Source organism: Miniopterus natalensis, chromosome 14, assembly GCF_054644295.1.
Source record: "Miniopterus natalensis isolate mMinNat1 chromosome 14, mMinNat1.hap1, whole genome shotgun sequence".
NCBI lineage: Eukaryota > Metazoa > Chordata > Mammalia > Chiroptera > Miniopteridae > Miniopterus > Miniopterus natalensis.
The window spans coordinates 34,433,850-34,450,594 of NC_142094.1; the positions used below are offsets into that span (position 1 = coordinate 34,433,850).

General features: G+C 37.9%; 1 protein-coding gene across 2 annotated transcripts in view; it reads right to left on the reverse strand.

The window, feature by feature from the left end:
- Positions 1-16,745, reverse strand: part of SGMS1 (sphingomyelin synthase 1) — a 224,697-nt gene that overhangs the window by 139,081 nt on the left and 68,871 nt on the right. For both annotated transcript variants that reach the window (XM_087824421.1, XM_087824420.1), the window contains exon 3: positions 9,277-9,365. The gene's annotated coding sequence lies outside the window, so the exon portion shown is untranslated. The remainder of the gene's footprint in view (positions 1-9,276; positions 9,366-16,745) is intronic.

A 16,745-nucleotide genomic window follows, 5' to 3' on the forward strand; every position in this document is an offset into this window, starting at 1 on the left:
ATTTTATAATCCATGGGGGGTGGAGGGACAGGGGATGACACTACAGTTGTTACAGCTGAGATTTAAAACAATCCAAAAACTCAAGTCTTTTCCATTAATGGCTCATTTAATGACAAAGGAGCCAGGAGAAAAGATACAGTGGTATTTAATTAAATTTTCACATGCTAAAGACTATACCCACTAAAGTGAGAGCCAGAAGCTTTTGTTTTAATCTCCCAGCAGCATTCAGTTTAACAAATGTTACAGCTCCCAGCTCTATGGTAATAGTTATTTCCATTGCTCAATTAGAGGCCAAAGTATTTAAGAGGCTATGTTCATGTCTGAATGAGACATCTTGTGTAACTAATGACCTTTCAAATCCTTCTCAATCATAGGCAAGTGGCAGACACTGAATTCTTTACTAGTGGTTAAGCTAAAGACCATTGTTAATTTTTTTTTTTTTTTTTTGGTGGTGGTAGTATTGTTTTCATGTTAAAGTCAGATTTATTGGAGTATAATTTACATACAGTAACCCATTCTTTTTAATGTACAATTCTATGAGTTTTGAAACATACAGTCATGTAATCAACTCCACAATCAAGATAAACATTTTGTTCAACCCAGAAGTTCCTTATGCCATTGTAGGCCAATCCTTTCCCCCATCCACAGACAACCACTGATCTGTTTCCTGACCCTATACTTCAGCCTCCTCCATAACGTCATATAAATGGAATTATATATAGTAAGCAAGTACCCTTTTGAGTCTCACAGGATGTACTTTTTGAGTTTGGCTTCTTTCACATGGCACAATGCATTTATTTGGGATTCATGCAAATAGTTGTGTTTGTCTTTTATTATTGCTGAGTAATATTCCATTGATAGATATATTACTTTATTTATCCATTCACTTGCTGAAGGACATTTGAGTTTTTTCCAGTTATGAGCAGTTATGATTAAAGCTGTTAGAAATATTAGTATACAGGTTTTTGTGTGAACAGAGGTTTTCATATCTCATGGGTAAATACCCAGCTGGAAACCTGCTGGCTCATATAGTACACATATGTTTAACTTTGTAAGAAACTACCTGTTTTCCAAAATGGTTGTTCCCTTTTACCTTCCCACCAGCAATGCAATAGAGTTCTTGTCTTTGCCAGGGCTTGGTATTATCTATTTTTGTTTCATTTGCCTGTTTTTTAGCTATCTTAATAGGTATATGGTGGGATCTCATTGTGCTTTTCTTTTAACTTTTGATTTTGAAATAATTTTAGACTCACACAGAAATTGTGAAATAGTAAAGAGCTCCTGTCTATCCTTTCCCCAGGACTCGTCTTTATCTTACATAACCACAATACAATTAGCAAAAAAAGGAACTTGACATTGTATACTACTAGTAACTAAACTACAGACCTTAATCAGATTTCACTAGTTTTTACATGTACTTTTGTCTTTTTGCATACAGTTCTATAAATTTTTTAATTTATATTTATTGTTGATACTGTTCTATAAAATTTTATCACACATATAGATTCATATAAACACTGTCACAATCACGATATAGATCTGTTCGATCAAAGCACATTATATTTTTAAAAGACCTGTCTGGTTTTACAAACATCAATGGCTGTAAGGGCTATGGTAAATGATAACTTTCTTCTGCCTTTTCCCTTGACCAAATGAAAAGTCATTTATTGCCCTGGCCTGTGTGGCTCAGTTGGTTGGAGTGTCATCCCATACACCAAAAGGACATACCCAGGTTATGGATTCCATTCCAGGCTGGGGTGCTTGCGGGAGGCAACCGATCAATGTTTCTTTCTCATATGCTGTTTCTCTCTCTCTGTCTCTCTCCCTCCCTCTCTCTAAAATCAATAATAATAAAAAACAATGATCTATTATCAGGCTGCTATATGTAAACCATTGTTGACAAAGAAGTTCACTTTTTAGGATGAGTGTGTGTCCTGTTCATTCTTTCTTTATTATATGGCAAGCCCAGAGTAAACAGCATGGATAAAACGGTCACCATGGCAGTCCCTGCCTTTAAAAGAATTTAGAGTGGAGAGATATTCACATACACACGCAACAGAAATTGTGACAAGTACTATCCATGAATGAAAAGTAAAAGATTTGCTAAAAGATTAAAACACTATGTGGTATAGACTGGTAACCTAGCCTCGTCCTCAGTATTTGCAGCCTTCCCACAGGAACACGGTGTATCTGAGCCAGTGAGCATTTGCCAAAAACTGAGCTGAGGGAGATCAAGAGTTCAAAAAGAAGCAAGCATCTGCAACAGCTGCTGGGGGAGTCACTAAGAAATCAATAAAAAATGAGGGAGGGGAAAAAAACCTTCCAGAAACAGTTAGTTTGCTGTACATGCTTCTGCCTCTTTCCAGAGAGACCCTAATCTTCCCTAACCTGAAACATAAGCTTCCCAAACACTTTGAGGCCCTCTGCATATGAATCAGTGACCTATGCCAAGGCCAGTGAGGGCTGGCTACAACCCTGAAAGGCCTCCGGAGCTAGCTACTAAGGGAGCCTCCCAGGCTGGCTAAATAGCTGATGAAAGAAAGAAGCTGCTCTTGGCACCTGCATATAGAAATTGTTTACATTTAGTAATTAGTAAATGCAGGAACTCCAAAATCAAAACACTAATTGTTTTCCAATCTTAAAACAGTTGTTTTACAATTATTTTAAATTATCAGAAAATTATTCCACCCATGTTTTCCAAACCTCTATTGCAAATAAATCACCACATGACTTTTCACCAAGACTTTCTCTTAACCAGCACCTTGACCTTTGCCAACCCTGAAGCAGACCAAGATGATAAGTTAACATAAAAGTAAACTCCCTAAAAAGAAGAGGAGAGGGCACCTCAGGCAGCCACAGACCACAGTAGCCACCCTACTTCAACAACTAGCAAATTTCAGGGACAGCAGCTCAAAGAGCCACCAGGTGATGATCTGAAATATATTAAAACATTAATAGGGACAATCTTCCATCAGTTTTCACTTATAACTTTTTCTATTATGCCCATATATGGCTCATAAATATTACTACTGTAATGCAAGTTGCTAAAAACACTGAAATCCTCTGATGCAAGGTGCTAAGTAGGAGCAGGCCCCTGGTCCCACAAGTTCAAGTTACACTAAATTGCTTCCACTCTTTGGTTAAATTTATTCCTAGGTATTTTATTCTTTTTGATGCAATTGTAAATGGGATTGTCTTCTTAATTTATCTTTCTGATGGTTCATTATTAGTGTATAGAAACACAACAGATTTCTATATATTAATTTTGTTATCCAGCAACTTTACTGAATTCATTTATTAGTTCTAACAATGTCTTGGTGGAGTCTTTTATCAATTTCTATATATAGTATTATGTCATCTGCAACAAGTGACAGTTATACTTCTTCCTTCCCAATTTGGATTCCTTTTATTTCTTTTTCTTGTCTGATTACTATGGCTAGGACTTCCAATGCTATATAAAATAAGAGGGGTAAGAGTGGGCATCTTTGTCTTCTTCCTGATCTTAGAGGAGATGCTTTCAGGTCTTCACCATAGAGTATTATCTTAGTTGAGGATTTGTCATATATAGCCTTTATTATGTTGAAATATGTTCCCTCTATACCCACTTTGTTGAGAGTTTTTATCATAAATGGATGTTGATGCTTTTTCTGCATCTATTGAGATGATCATATAATTTTTATCCCTCATTTTGTTAATGTGGATTATCACATTGATTTGCAGATGTTGAAACATCCTTGCATCCCTGAAATAAATTCCACATGATCATGGTGTATGATCATTTTAATGTATTGTTGAATTCAGATTGCTAATACTTTTTTGAGAATTTTGCATCTATGTTCATCAGGAATACTGTCCTGCAATTTTATTTTTTTGTAGTGTCTTTGTCTGGTTTTGGTATCAAGGTAATGCTGGCCTCATAGAATGAGTTTGAAAGCATTCCTCCCCCTCCAATATTTTTAAGAAGAAATATTAATTCTCCTTTGAATGTGTGGTAAAATTCACCTATTAAGCCGGCTGGTCCTGGACTTTTATTTTTAAGTTTTTTATTACTGATTCACTTTTTCATTGCTAGTAAAATTTTCTGTTTCTCCCTGGTTCAATCTTAGAGAGCTGTATGTTTCAAGAAATTTATTCATTTCTTCTAGGTTGTTCAATTTGTTGGCACTTGAAAAGAAGGTGTATTCTGCACTCTTTGGATGAAATGTTCTGTATATACCTATTAACTTCATCTGGTATAATGTGTCATTTAAGGCCAATGTTTCCTTACTGATTTTCTGTCTGGATGATCTATCTATTGATTAAATGGGGCATTAAAGTCCCCTACTATTATTGTATAACTGTCAGTCTCTCCCTGTATGTCTGTTAATATTTGCTTCATACATTTAGATGCTCCTATATTAAGTGCATAAATATTTATGAATTTATATCTTCTTCATGGATTGACCCCTTTATCATTATGTGATGGCCTTCTTTGTCTCTTTTTAATTTTTTTAAATTTTTTTTTTGGGGGGGGACATCTATTTGTTGTTCCACTTATTTATGCATTCACTGGTTGATTCTTGTATATGCCCTTGATTGGGGATCAAACCCACAATCTTGGTGTATCGGGAAGTAGCTCTAACCAACTAAGCTACCCAGCCAGGCCTTCTTTGTCTCTCTTAATAGTCATTGTTTTAAAATCTATTTTGTCTGATATGAATATTACTACCCCAGCTTTCCTTTCACTTCTATTTGCATGAAATATATTTTCCCACCCAGTCACTTTCAGTCTGTGTGTGTCTTTCAATCTGAAGTTGAGTTTTATAGGCAGCATATAGATGGGTCTTGTGTTTTTTTTATCCATTCAGTCATTCTATATCTTTTAATTGGAGCATTTAGTCCATTTACATTTAAAGCAATTATTGATAGATACGTACTTATTGCCATTTTGTTAATTCTTTATTGGTTGTTTTAGAAGTTCTTTGTTCCTCTGTTATTCTCTTGGTTTCCTCCCTTGTGACTTGTTGGCTGTCTTTAGTATTATTTTGGGTTCTTTATCTTTATTTTTGTGTATCTACTGTAGGTTTTTTGGTTTGTGGTTACCATGAGGTTCATATATAGGGTGTCCCTAAAAATGTATACACACTTTGAATAATTATTGAATAATTATTAATTCCAATGGGTTAAATCTGAAAAAAAAAAAAAAAAGAAACATCAATTGAGCTATCAGCTGTTAAGTGTGTATACATTTTTTAGGACAACTTGTATATCAACAAATATATATATACACATACACACACATATGTATATATACATGGCAGTCCCTCAAAGAATCTCTAGTGACAGAGCTCAGCATTTCCTAGGAATGTTTTCAGTGCCTTGTCTTTTCTATGATTACAGTAGTATTACAAGAACGCTACCAGTGGCCTACAAAGCATAAAGATTTTGCAGATTGGAAACATCGCTAACATATCACTTTTATCACAAAGTCCTAATCCACACACATTCGCCTGTCAGATCTGTGAGGCCTCTGCAAAGGTATGGTATGCGCCTGCAGAATGAATAAACTATGAAATCAGTCAGCTCAACTAACATCCATTTTGAAATTTAAAATTTTTCAAGTGTTAAAGTCAGTTTAACATTTTATAGACCAAAAACTTGATGCTGCTTTCTACACCTTTTAAGGGGATGTAGGATGTAAAAACATGGAGTTTACAGGTTATGCCTCTAATTCACAACAGTGAACATCAATTTTCTGCACTATATGTGAGAAGGAAAAGCATCCACACGCATAGATCCACCACTTAATCTTTTATACCCAGTATTCTGGATAGAAAGAAAAATGACCTATAAAAGAAAATAGACTGGGAGGTATAATAAAGGGGTGCTGAGTAAGAACTCTGTTCTTATGAGTTATTCCAAAAGTAGTAATTCCAACTTCCAAGGAAGTAAATATTCAATAGCTTAACTAGAAAAAAAGAAAACACAGGCAAAAGTGTAAGCATAGAGTATGAGATATGAGTACAGATGTGAATAAGCTACCTTCCAAATAAATCACTACCTTCAATATTTTCCTATCCCTAGGTGAAATAATTTATCATGTAAAATTTAAAGAGTTTAAGAAAATTTATAAAACCATGTACAGAAAAAAACTGATTTTAAAATATGGCTTGGGCAATACTAATTTAGGAACTGTGGTAGACTAAAATTTGCAGGGCCCTTCTGATATACTATAATTAGATTCTGAATAAATTATTTTACAAAATATTTCTTAATGCATTTGGTTAAGCTCCAGGTAAAGAAACAAAGCCCAGGAGGACATGGCAGGAACAGTGCACTGAAACCTGAGCAAAGAAGGCAGGAGTTGCCCTGGAGGCAACTATGAATACCAGCAATGGGATAGGCAATCTAGACTTTCAGCTTTCAGCAATGTGGGGAAAGCCCAACCTAAAACCAGGATTCCTAAAGGGAACAAAAGTGGTCCTGCATCTGTAAGTATCCTCCTGGCTCCTACTACAAACACACAGAAATTTCAAGAAAACCTCAAGATTCTAAGATAAAATTATCAAACAAATATTAGCACATAATCAAAACTGCACACTAGGAAACAAACCACAAGCACCGATTCAGACCTCCAAGGATTTCAGATACCAGCATTTATCAAATAACTCTCTTTGGTGTTGTTTAAAGATATGAAAAATGGAGTAAAAAATGAACAAACAGAAAGAGACCATCAAAAAATACTCATGCAGATATGAAGCAGAAATAAAGCTTTTAGAAATGAAGAAATATAATCACTGAAATTAAAAACTCCAGAGATGGGTGAAATAAAAGACTCAACACAGCTGAATAGAAAATTACTGAATTAGAAGCTAAATCTTAAGAAATTACCCAGAATGAAACAAAGGAAGACAAGGAAGAAAATATCAAATACAAATGAAAAAACATAAAAAATAAAAAGTGAAGTTCTAACATCTATTTAATCAAAACCAGGAGACAACTGAAATGATGAAAGAGAGCCAGTATTCAAAGTATTAACAGCTGAGAAACTGTCAGAGCTGATGAATAACATGAATCCACACATACAAGAAATGCAGCAAATATAAACAGGATAAAAACCAGAAAGTTGCAAATAACATTGTAGTGAAACTGCAGAACCCCAATGACAAATAAACTATCTCAAAGTAAGCCAAATCACCTACTAAAAAATGGCAAATGAAAGACTACTAATAGGTTTCCTAAGAACAAAAATGAAAGCCATAGGACAGTGCAATAAATAGTATGTTCACAATACTGGGAGGAAACAACTGTCAACTAAGAACTCTGAGAGTGAAATAAAGATGTTTTCACATAAATCAAATTTGATAAATGTTACCACCAAGAGATTCTAAGGGGAAAAAATCTGAAGAAGGCAAGTGTCACCAGAGGAAAAGTATAAGATGCAAGAAGGAAAGAAAAGCAAGAAATCGTAAACATACAGTTAAACAGATACCATATCTAAACAGTAATAATTGCTTAATTTGTATAGTGAATCATAGAACTGAAACAATGAAAAGAACACATAAGCACAGAAGGAGACAGTCTTCATTAGGTGTCCTATGAGTTTTGTATTATTCCAGAAGGGGATTAAAAATACCTTAACTACTGATTGACTTTAAAACTGTTAAGAATACACTTTCAGCACAATCATTAGAAGAACAGAAATAGGACACATGAGTTCCAAACAAGCAAAGAAAAAAACATTTGAATGAGAACAAAAATTTCTATCCAAATGAAAAAAATTAAATTAGCAATAAAAAACACACAGAGTTAAAAGAAAGATAGTGATAGACTGTGTTTCAAAAAACAAAATAAAAAAACTAAAACTAAAACAGAATCAGCACTGCACTAGCCATATAAGACTAAAAAATTTCTCAACATTAAAGTCATGAACTGTTTTCCAAAGATACCAAAAAGAAAGATGCTCAATGTTAGCATTAATCAGGAAAATGCAAATTAAGACCACATGCATATGCTATTTTATATGCGCCAGACTGGCAACAGGATACCAAAAGTTGGAAGGAAGTGGAGCAACAGATAAACTCTAACAGATTTTCACAACAGAATTTTCTTTAACATTAAAAATTAATTTACTGTTATTGCATACAAGTGAATTTTAACAACATAACCGAGTGAAAAATGCAAGTTGTAGAACACTTCACCCAATGTACCACTCTTATCAAGCTTAAAAACAAACAAAACTAATCAACATACTGTTTGGATATATACATAGTAATTATGTGCCAGAATAGAAATTAACTACCAACACTCAGAATACTGTTTCGTTCAGCTGATTTTTACTTTTGGCACAAGACTTTCTCAATGAAGGAAGCAGTTTACTGGTCTATGTTCTAGAGCAAGCTCTTCATCTCGTCTCAGACTGACACACGCTGACACACAGCGCTGACCACGGCTACTCAATTCCAGAGAAGAGGGCTGGCCTTAGAACTGTAATCTTTTAGACTGAAGAGCCTCAATCAAAAGTATTTCCAGATCAAAGGGAAAGGCCTGGCCCCAAATGACTCTCCCAGGCCTCCTTAGAACCTTTCCTAATAATTTCTTCTATAAAATTAAATTATTATTAATAGCTTTGGTTAAAGATGAAAAATGGCATTACACTAAGGTAGCGACTGTCCTTAACACAGGTGGTCTTTTTCCTTTTAAATGTAATGTTTAAATGTTAAACTTTTAAATGTGCTGATTTAGCCCGGCCGGGCGTGGCTCAGTGGTTGAGCATCAACCTGGGATCCAGGCGATCCGGGTTCGATTCCCAGTCAGGGCAGATGCCCAGGAATTGTGGGCTCTATCAATGACTCTCTCATCATTGATGTTTCTATCTCTCTCTCTCTCCCTCTCCTTTCCTCTCTCTGAAATCTATAAAGATATATTTAAAAAATAATAAATAAATAAATAAATAAATAAATAAATGTGCTGGTTTATGTGACTTCAGGTCCAGCAGCACCTTTTCTGTCACTTCTGTGACTCAGGTGGACATTATTTCCTGTGCCCTTTTGTTTATGAATTTCAACCAACCTGGCCCATGTTGTCTTCCTCCTCCTATGAGGAAGCTGACTCCTTCAGTCCTTTTTCCTCCAAAACCTCAGCTGGTGGTTTTGACCTGGGGCACCTCGAAGGCTTGGAAGATACCTCTACCCATCAGAGCCTCACACACAATCTCAGAGCCAAGCAGGAGCTATTCTTAAGAACTTCAGGTCCATGAGACATTTGGGAATGGGTAGAACAATGAGTTTGACTTACATGCTCTTTCATACACCCTCTACTTTGCTCCCATTTCACTGTTCTTGAAATTCAGAGAATCCACAACTCCTCAGTCACTGAAGCTTTGCCTGGAACAAGAAAGACAGGAAATGAGAAAGAGGGCAACCAGAAAGAACCAAAGGGCCTACTGGGGAAAGAATCCCTCTTCTAGAATTAATCTTGACATTTAAAAGAAAAAAGAGCTCCTGGAGCTAAGGAAAATCTCTACCTTAGGCTAAGCCATTATTCATCTTTAACCACAACTACTAACAGCAATTTAATGTTTGTACAGGAAACCATTATTATTTACAAAAAGCTTTTGCATGCATCTTCTCATCTGAGCCTTAAGATCTTGAAAATAGGTACGTAGTATTTTAAAATGCAGCAGCCAAACTTCCCAAAGGTTAGAGAACTTTCCACGGCCATTCAGCCAGCAAATACCAAAGGAGGAATTAGAACCACCTCTATGACTCCTTGTTCTAAATTCTTCTATGGCACGAAATGATATAATGGCTTCAACTTGAAAAGAAGTCTTATTATTTCTTCTTGCACTAGATTTACTTTCTTAGCCAATAGACACAGAAATGGCTTTGCCTGCTGAATGATAAAGATACTGTGTGACAGGATTAAATGTTTATTTACCAGAGACAACCCAAAGAGTAGAAAATCCACACCAAGACAGTTAAGAAACACATGTATCTTTTTTGAATATTCTTTTCTCTTTAAGTCATTGTTATATTGCCAGGACTTTTTTTTTAACTTGAAAATAACTTTAAGCTTATAGAAAAGTTGTAGAATAGTACTAGTTCAAAGAATACCATATGTTCTTTACCCAAATTCACCTATTATTAACACTGAACCCATTAATCATTCACTCTGTCTACAGACACATTCTCTCAACATTTTTTCCTGAGCCATGTGGAGATAAGTTCCATACATCATGGTTCTTCACATCTAAATACTCGTGAATTTATTTCTTAAGAACAGAGGAATTCTTAAATAGCCATAATGTTGTTATCAATCTTAGATTTAATACTGACACAATACTTTTATCTACCACCATTTTCAACTAACCCAACCCACATTAGAGCATTTCTTTTCCTCCAACTGGGGATCCCAGCTCAGGGTTAGGTATTGCACTTCACTGCCTTTAATCCGAAACACACAGCTTTCCTTTGTCTTTTATTACACTGATGCTTTACAAAAATACAGTCCTCCCCCTTTTTTATATGAATAAAACACTTCCTTTTGACTTGTCTGACATTTCCTCCTGACTTAATTCAAGTCATGCACTATCAGCCAAAAAAACCACACAGGTGATGTTTTCTTCTGCAGGTGTCATATTTGAAAACACATACCATCCACCTGACCCTCCTTGGCAATGTTAATTTTGATCATCTAGCCAAGGTTTTGTCTAATTTCTCCAATGGAAAATTATTATTTTTTTCCCTTGCAACTAATAAGTAATCTTTAGGGAGATACTTTAAGACCGTGAAAATATCTTGTCCCTCAGCGAAACTTCCCCCTAGCTTTAGCAGCCACTGGTGATCCGTGCCTGATCGAAACCTGACTGGGATGGCCACAGCATTCCCTCCACATTGTCAGTCATTACTCAGTACTGTACATTATTTGTCTACTTCTCTACTTATGATCAATATGGATGTCTGAAGGCCTACTTTTTCCAGGGTTTATAATTTATCGCTGGACTTAATTTTTGGTGCTCAAACGGTCTCTGACTTAGCCAGTGGGCACCCCATTAAGCTGACTCCTTTATCTTTGTAACATGCGCCCATCATTTTTTTTTTAATCCTCACCTGAGGATATTTTTTCCATTGCTTTTCAGAGAAAGTGGAAGGGAGAGAAAGAGAGAGAGAGAAACATGGATGTGAGAGAGACACATCGATTGGTGGCCTCCCGCACACGCCCTGACAGGGCTGGGGACCAAGCCTGCAACGGAGGCATGTGCCCTTGGCCAGATTCAAACCTAGGACCCTTCAGTCCGCGGGCTGATGCTCTAACCACTGAGCAAAACCGGCCAGGCTCCCATCATTTTTCCTTACTGTTATATCCTTACTTGCTAACATTTAAATTTAAAAAAAAAGTTCTGGGTTCAGCCTGGCTTGCATGACTCCGTGGTTGGGCACTGACCTATGAACCAGTAGGTCACAGTTTGATTCCCAGTCAGGGGACATACCCGGGTTGTGGGCTTGATCCCCAGTAGGTCACAGTTTGATTCCCAGTCAGGGGACATACCCGGGTTGTGGGCTTGATCCCCAGTAGGGCAGGAGGCAGCCAATCGATCGATGACTCTCTCTCATCACTGATGTTTCTCTCTCTCTCTCTCTCCCCCTCCCTCCCTCCCTCCCTCTTCCTCTCTGAAATCAATAAAAACATATTTTAAATTTTTTAAAAATAAAGTTCTGGGCTCATCTTATACCTACCCCATCTCTTATCTGAACACAGTCATTTCTCCAAAAAGCCCCGATTCCTTTCAGTGGAGAATGTTGTCAGAGGCCAAGATCTAGTATAGCATAGCTTTAAAGGCGCTGTCTATTTGTATTGATTACTTTTCATTTTAAATATGAGTCCCATTTACCTGCTTCTTTGCATGCTTCTTTTCTATTATAAGGTAGACAATAAGAAGGTATTCGGTTTGATTCCAATGGCAGTTAAATTACTGGCAGATCCTCTTAATCCTGTCAGACTTGGTTTCATACTTGGTTAAGACAGGCCTGTTTCAGTTGTGTCCACAGTTCTGGCATCTGGCCCTACTCTAAGGCACGGTCCTTACTCCTAAGACGTGGTCTTTCTGGTATCTTGGTGCTCAGCACGGCCTCTCCACCCTCGCTAGGCCAGAACTCTCCACTTCCCTCAGGACTCCATGACCTCTGGCATGGCCACTCTTCCAAACCTGGCAGCAGCTGCTCTCTGCTACATCTCACCTACTACACATACACATTCCAGCTTCTGGCCTCCCCTAGCATGGCTCCCGCCTCCGCAGTGCCCAGCCTCCTGGGAAGCCCCGTACTCCATGAGACCACCGTGCTCCCTAAGGGTCCCCGCCCAGGACAAAGGCTGGGAAAGTGCTGGAGCAGAGCGCCAGGGCAGATGTGGTTGTCACCTCATGTGATTCTCTTCTCACGAGGATCACAGCCCTGGCTGCCTGCTGCCCAGTGACGAACAACAACTGCCTCACATGGTGTCCAGTTTACACAGAAGGGCAAGTCCAGCGCCAGACCCCTCGTCTCCTCTCTGCCTTCAACATCAGTGATGCTTAAGCATCGCAGGGCTGCTCTACTGAAGGGGTTAAGACTCAAACGCTTTGAGCATATAGTAAATGCTCTTTATTTAAACATTTCAAAGAAACTCTAACAATCTGTTTCTTAGAAATGTTTGTGTTTACTTTTATTGCAGGGCTGTGGCAAGAGAAATGCTCTTGAGCCATCAGGCAGTTCCAAATAAAACGACAGGAAAATGTCTCTATTCCTTCCACAAAGCTGACACTCACTTCAGACAGCCAGCTGGCTATCACTGCAACACATATTTACATTGATTTCTATTACTCTTCCTCCAAGTGGCATAACAAAATACTATCATCTATCCGAAGAAATGAAAGTCAGTTGCTAGCCTGCATTTTTCGTTTATGTGCATGTACTTAGGGGTGGGGAGAAAATTCCTTGTCCCATAAATCATTTGCTGATGTATTTCCATTTCTACTTCTGACCACTAGTGAGAAAATAATTAGGAAAAAAAAGCCAAAAAGAAAACTTGCAATCCAGACACAAAGTTAATCAAGGGGAAATTGCCTAACAAGAACATACTGTGAGAGAAGATAATTTTGCAATTACAGGAAAATGGAGAATAGTCAGTCATTCTTCCCTGCACAAACCAGCAGATCTGCGCCCCCAGCACACATGCACAAGCACATTCCAAACAGTGTGCCAGGCAGGAATGTGGGGCAACTTCCCTCTACTCCCTGGGCAGATTTTCTCCATGTTAGAAATGCACGTTGCAGCCCACCTAACCCATCTTCTCAAAGGGAATCGATGCATAGCAAGTGAGTGTTTGCTTGTCTCCTGGCCCTCCTCACTGTCGGGTCACACCCTATCTAAAGGGACTCTTAGATCAGTCTTCTCATAGGACTCAATGTCTCCATGTGGACCCTGTTGAATTCTGTTTCCTCATGTCAGCCAGCTCTACAAATTCTTCTGTGGTTCCCCATTTCCCAGGAATACAGTCAGAGCCCCTTGGCTCAATAAAACAAACCCGCCATCATCTGCTCCCTGCTAACCTTTCTATTTCATCTCCTGGCACTTTCTGTCCCATCCAAGTGACCTGGTAGGGCAAATCTCTATCATCCAGTTTAATCACAATGTCCCTTGGGAACACTGAGGAGTAATTTACAAATTGCTATAGTTATTCAAAAGTGACTAGATTTCCACAACAAACTGGGGTCTACAGCTGGGACACTGGTGAAAAGGAAGTAGCATCACTGTTACGAAGTAACAAAATGTGTGCTGGGGTGAGAGTGCACAGAGAAGGACAGTGTAAATCGAAACAGCCTTTTCTAATTTTGCTTCTAGCAGAGCATTCTTATCTCAAATAGCAAATCGATGACTCTCACACTTTCTGATTTATGGTTTTCTATGTGTCACCAAGATAAAAAAAAAAAAAGGGCAGCAAAAAGGTTCACTGTGTAACTCCTAAGACTTGAAACTGCTTCTAATACTTCAGAATATAAACTCCATCCCTGAGGGAAAAGCACATGTTTTTGGTCACTACTGTATCCTCAGCACAATACACGGCCGGGTGTACCGAAGGCCTTCAACAAATAAGGGTGGCTGTTCATACCCAGCACAACACAGATATGCAGAGAAAAGGCGTGAAGACCTGCCTGAGGAAGGATTACTTATCCCATTCCAGCAGGCCTCAGCACCAAACTGCTCTTTGGAACCTACCAGTTATAAAAATGTGAGATTACAGGAAAATTTTTTTTGAATGAACAACACATAATATGCTTTGGGGGCAAAAAATGCGTCCCAAACCCCTCTGACTATTCAAAATATTTGCCAATATTCTGAAATATTTACTGGACTAAAATATGCCTCCTAATCTGCTATTTCAGAAATATAAATCATATACGCAAAAAACTCACTGCTAGCATTGTGCTAAATTAGGCCGACACAAAGAAGACCAAGGCTGGGCCAACTATAGTTTAAAAGAGACACAGGACATAAACAAATAATTACAATGCCATACAATGAGAGCTTTCAGCAAAGTAGAACCAACTGTGGGAGGGTGTAGAGGAGGGACTAACTAACCCGGCTGCACATTTCAATCCCACATTGAGAGAAAGGACCTTTCTTTCCCCAATAGCTTTTGCATTTCCTTGTCCAACCCTCATTATTTCCTTTAAAGCAAAAAAGCAGCACAGTCCATCCATATAATATGCACTTGGCCATCACGCTCCTCAATTATCAGCCCGCCACCAGGAAAAACTGCACATTGCTTTAATGTAGGCTAGCTAGAGAAGGTCTTAAATTAATGATCAGCCACACTGTAATACTGGCTGCTTAAACTCACACACAACTTGAGTGTTTAAGCTGAATCAGAAGTTCTTGGCCCTAGTACTTCATCCAAAATCCCTGGCCTTCTTATAGCTGATTAAAATTATATTTAATATTCTATCCAAAATCTTAAAGATACAAGCTAAATGGTTTATCTAAAATCGTGACACCATCATTAGCAGTGTGTTTTATTAAATTACTTAAGTGCTATCCTTCTCCAAGAGATATTTAAGGCAACATACAATAAAAGACACATGTCCTTACAAAGAACAGTCACAAATACAAAGTCATGAAATAAAAAAAGAAACTGATTTTTCCAAACACCAGGTAATGCTGTTGTGTGCTTGAACATGAAAATGTCTAAAGATCCGACAGCCAAAGGCCACGTAACTCTGATCAAAGGAATAATATAAAAGGGTTTTATTCCCTAAATACTGAGAAAGGGAGCCCTCTTTTTTCACAATGGCTTGTACAATACATGTAGAAGCAATAACTTCCGGTTTCTTACATCTTTACTAAAGAAAAGCTATGAGCATAATATTAAAGTGACCTCAGGGAAGGTCCTCAGGGAGGCACTGATAATGTAGAAATAAATACCTTTGGTTTATATCAAGTTTTAAAGTACTAAATAAGATGAATAAAAGCACATTGGGTGGAAAGGTGTCACAGACAGGTTGGTCCCCAAAAGACCTTCCAGGAAAAACCATTCAGATGTGGTGTTCTCAGGAATAACTGAAATAAAAGGTTTCCAGAAATGCCAACAACTATTTCACTGCTCAGAGAGCTCCCGTCTCCCCTGGCTGGAGAGGCGCTGTTCACAAGTCAGCCCCTCACCTACAGATCGCTCTGTGGCTTCTCACTGAGGACCCGTGGTCACCCACCTCGCCAGAAGGGGAGCAGAAATCCTGACGTGTACTCAAGGCTTTATTTCACATTTTAAAAGGAATATACACAAGCTAGCTTATTTGTGCCTTCATCTCTTTTCCCAATTTTTACTTTCCTTAATAGTGACGAGCTCCTCTATTTGTTTGGGGAAAGTGCCACACTTTGAGATCTGTTTATCATTATAACTTCCCTTATCCCCGCACCCTTCCCATTCAGATCATCATTTTCTGGGCACGGTAGAAAAAGACGCCACTTTTTCCAATCCTACAACCACTAGCCCAAATAAAGGCAAACAAAAGGAGGCTTATTATTGCTTATGATGAGGTGGACATTACCCACTTCTCAAATAAGGTGTAAGGTTGGATTTAATATGAGTGACAAACATAGGCCTGGACAGCAGACAGCAACCTGTGCGAGACTTTTAGGTCATAATTCTCACTCTAAGAGGCTCTTGGGTCATGTGGCAATTCCGAAGGATAATTTTGGATTTATTGAAACAGCCAATCATGATAAGGAAATCTTTTTCCATTGCAGCAAGTTCTCTGGTGCTGTCGATAGCCTGCAACTGGGGGACACGGTCGAGGACAGCTTGTCCAAAGGCAAAGGCAACAAAGTCAGTGCAGAAAAAGTCAACAAAACACACGGGGTGTGAGGGACTAACATCTCCTTCAAACTACCAGGAATATTTGGGTTTGAAAATGATTAAATATTGAAATATCTGGATAAAAGACTGACAAATCAGATCATATTTTTACTTACTATATTTGTTTTAATTACAGAATTATATATGTTTGCATTAAGCATTGTAAGTGTTAAAGCCCTAAGAAAGAATTCCAGGTACTTCAAATTCTAAAACTTAAAAGATAATCACAGGGAACATTCTGATTAACGTCTTCCCTGGTTTTTCCAAACCCCATGTTACATAGTTTCTTTGTGCAGTATGTTAACCTGATAAGTTCTATTATAGCCTATTTTTCATACATTTTTGTCCCGTGTCAATTTTTTTTCAACATCTTT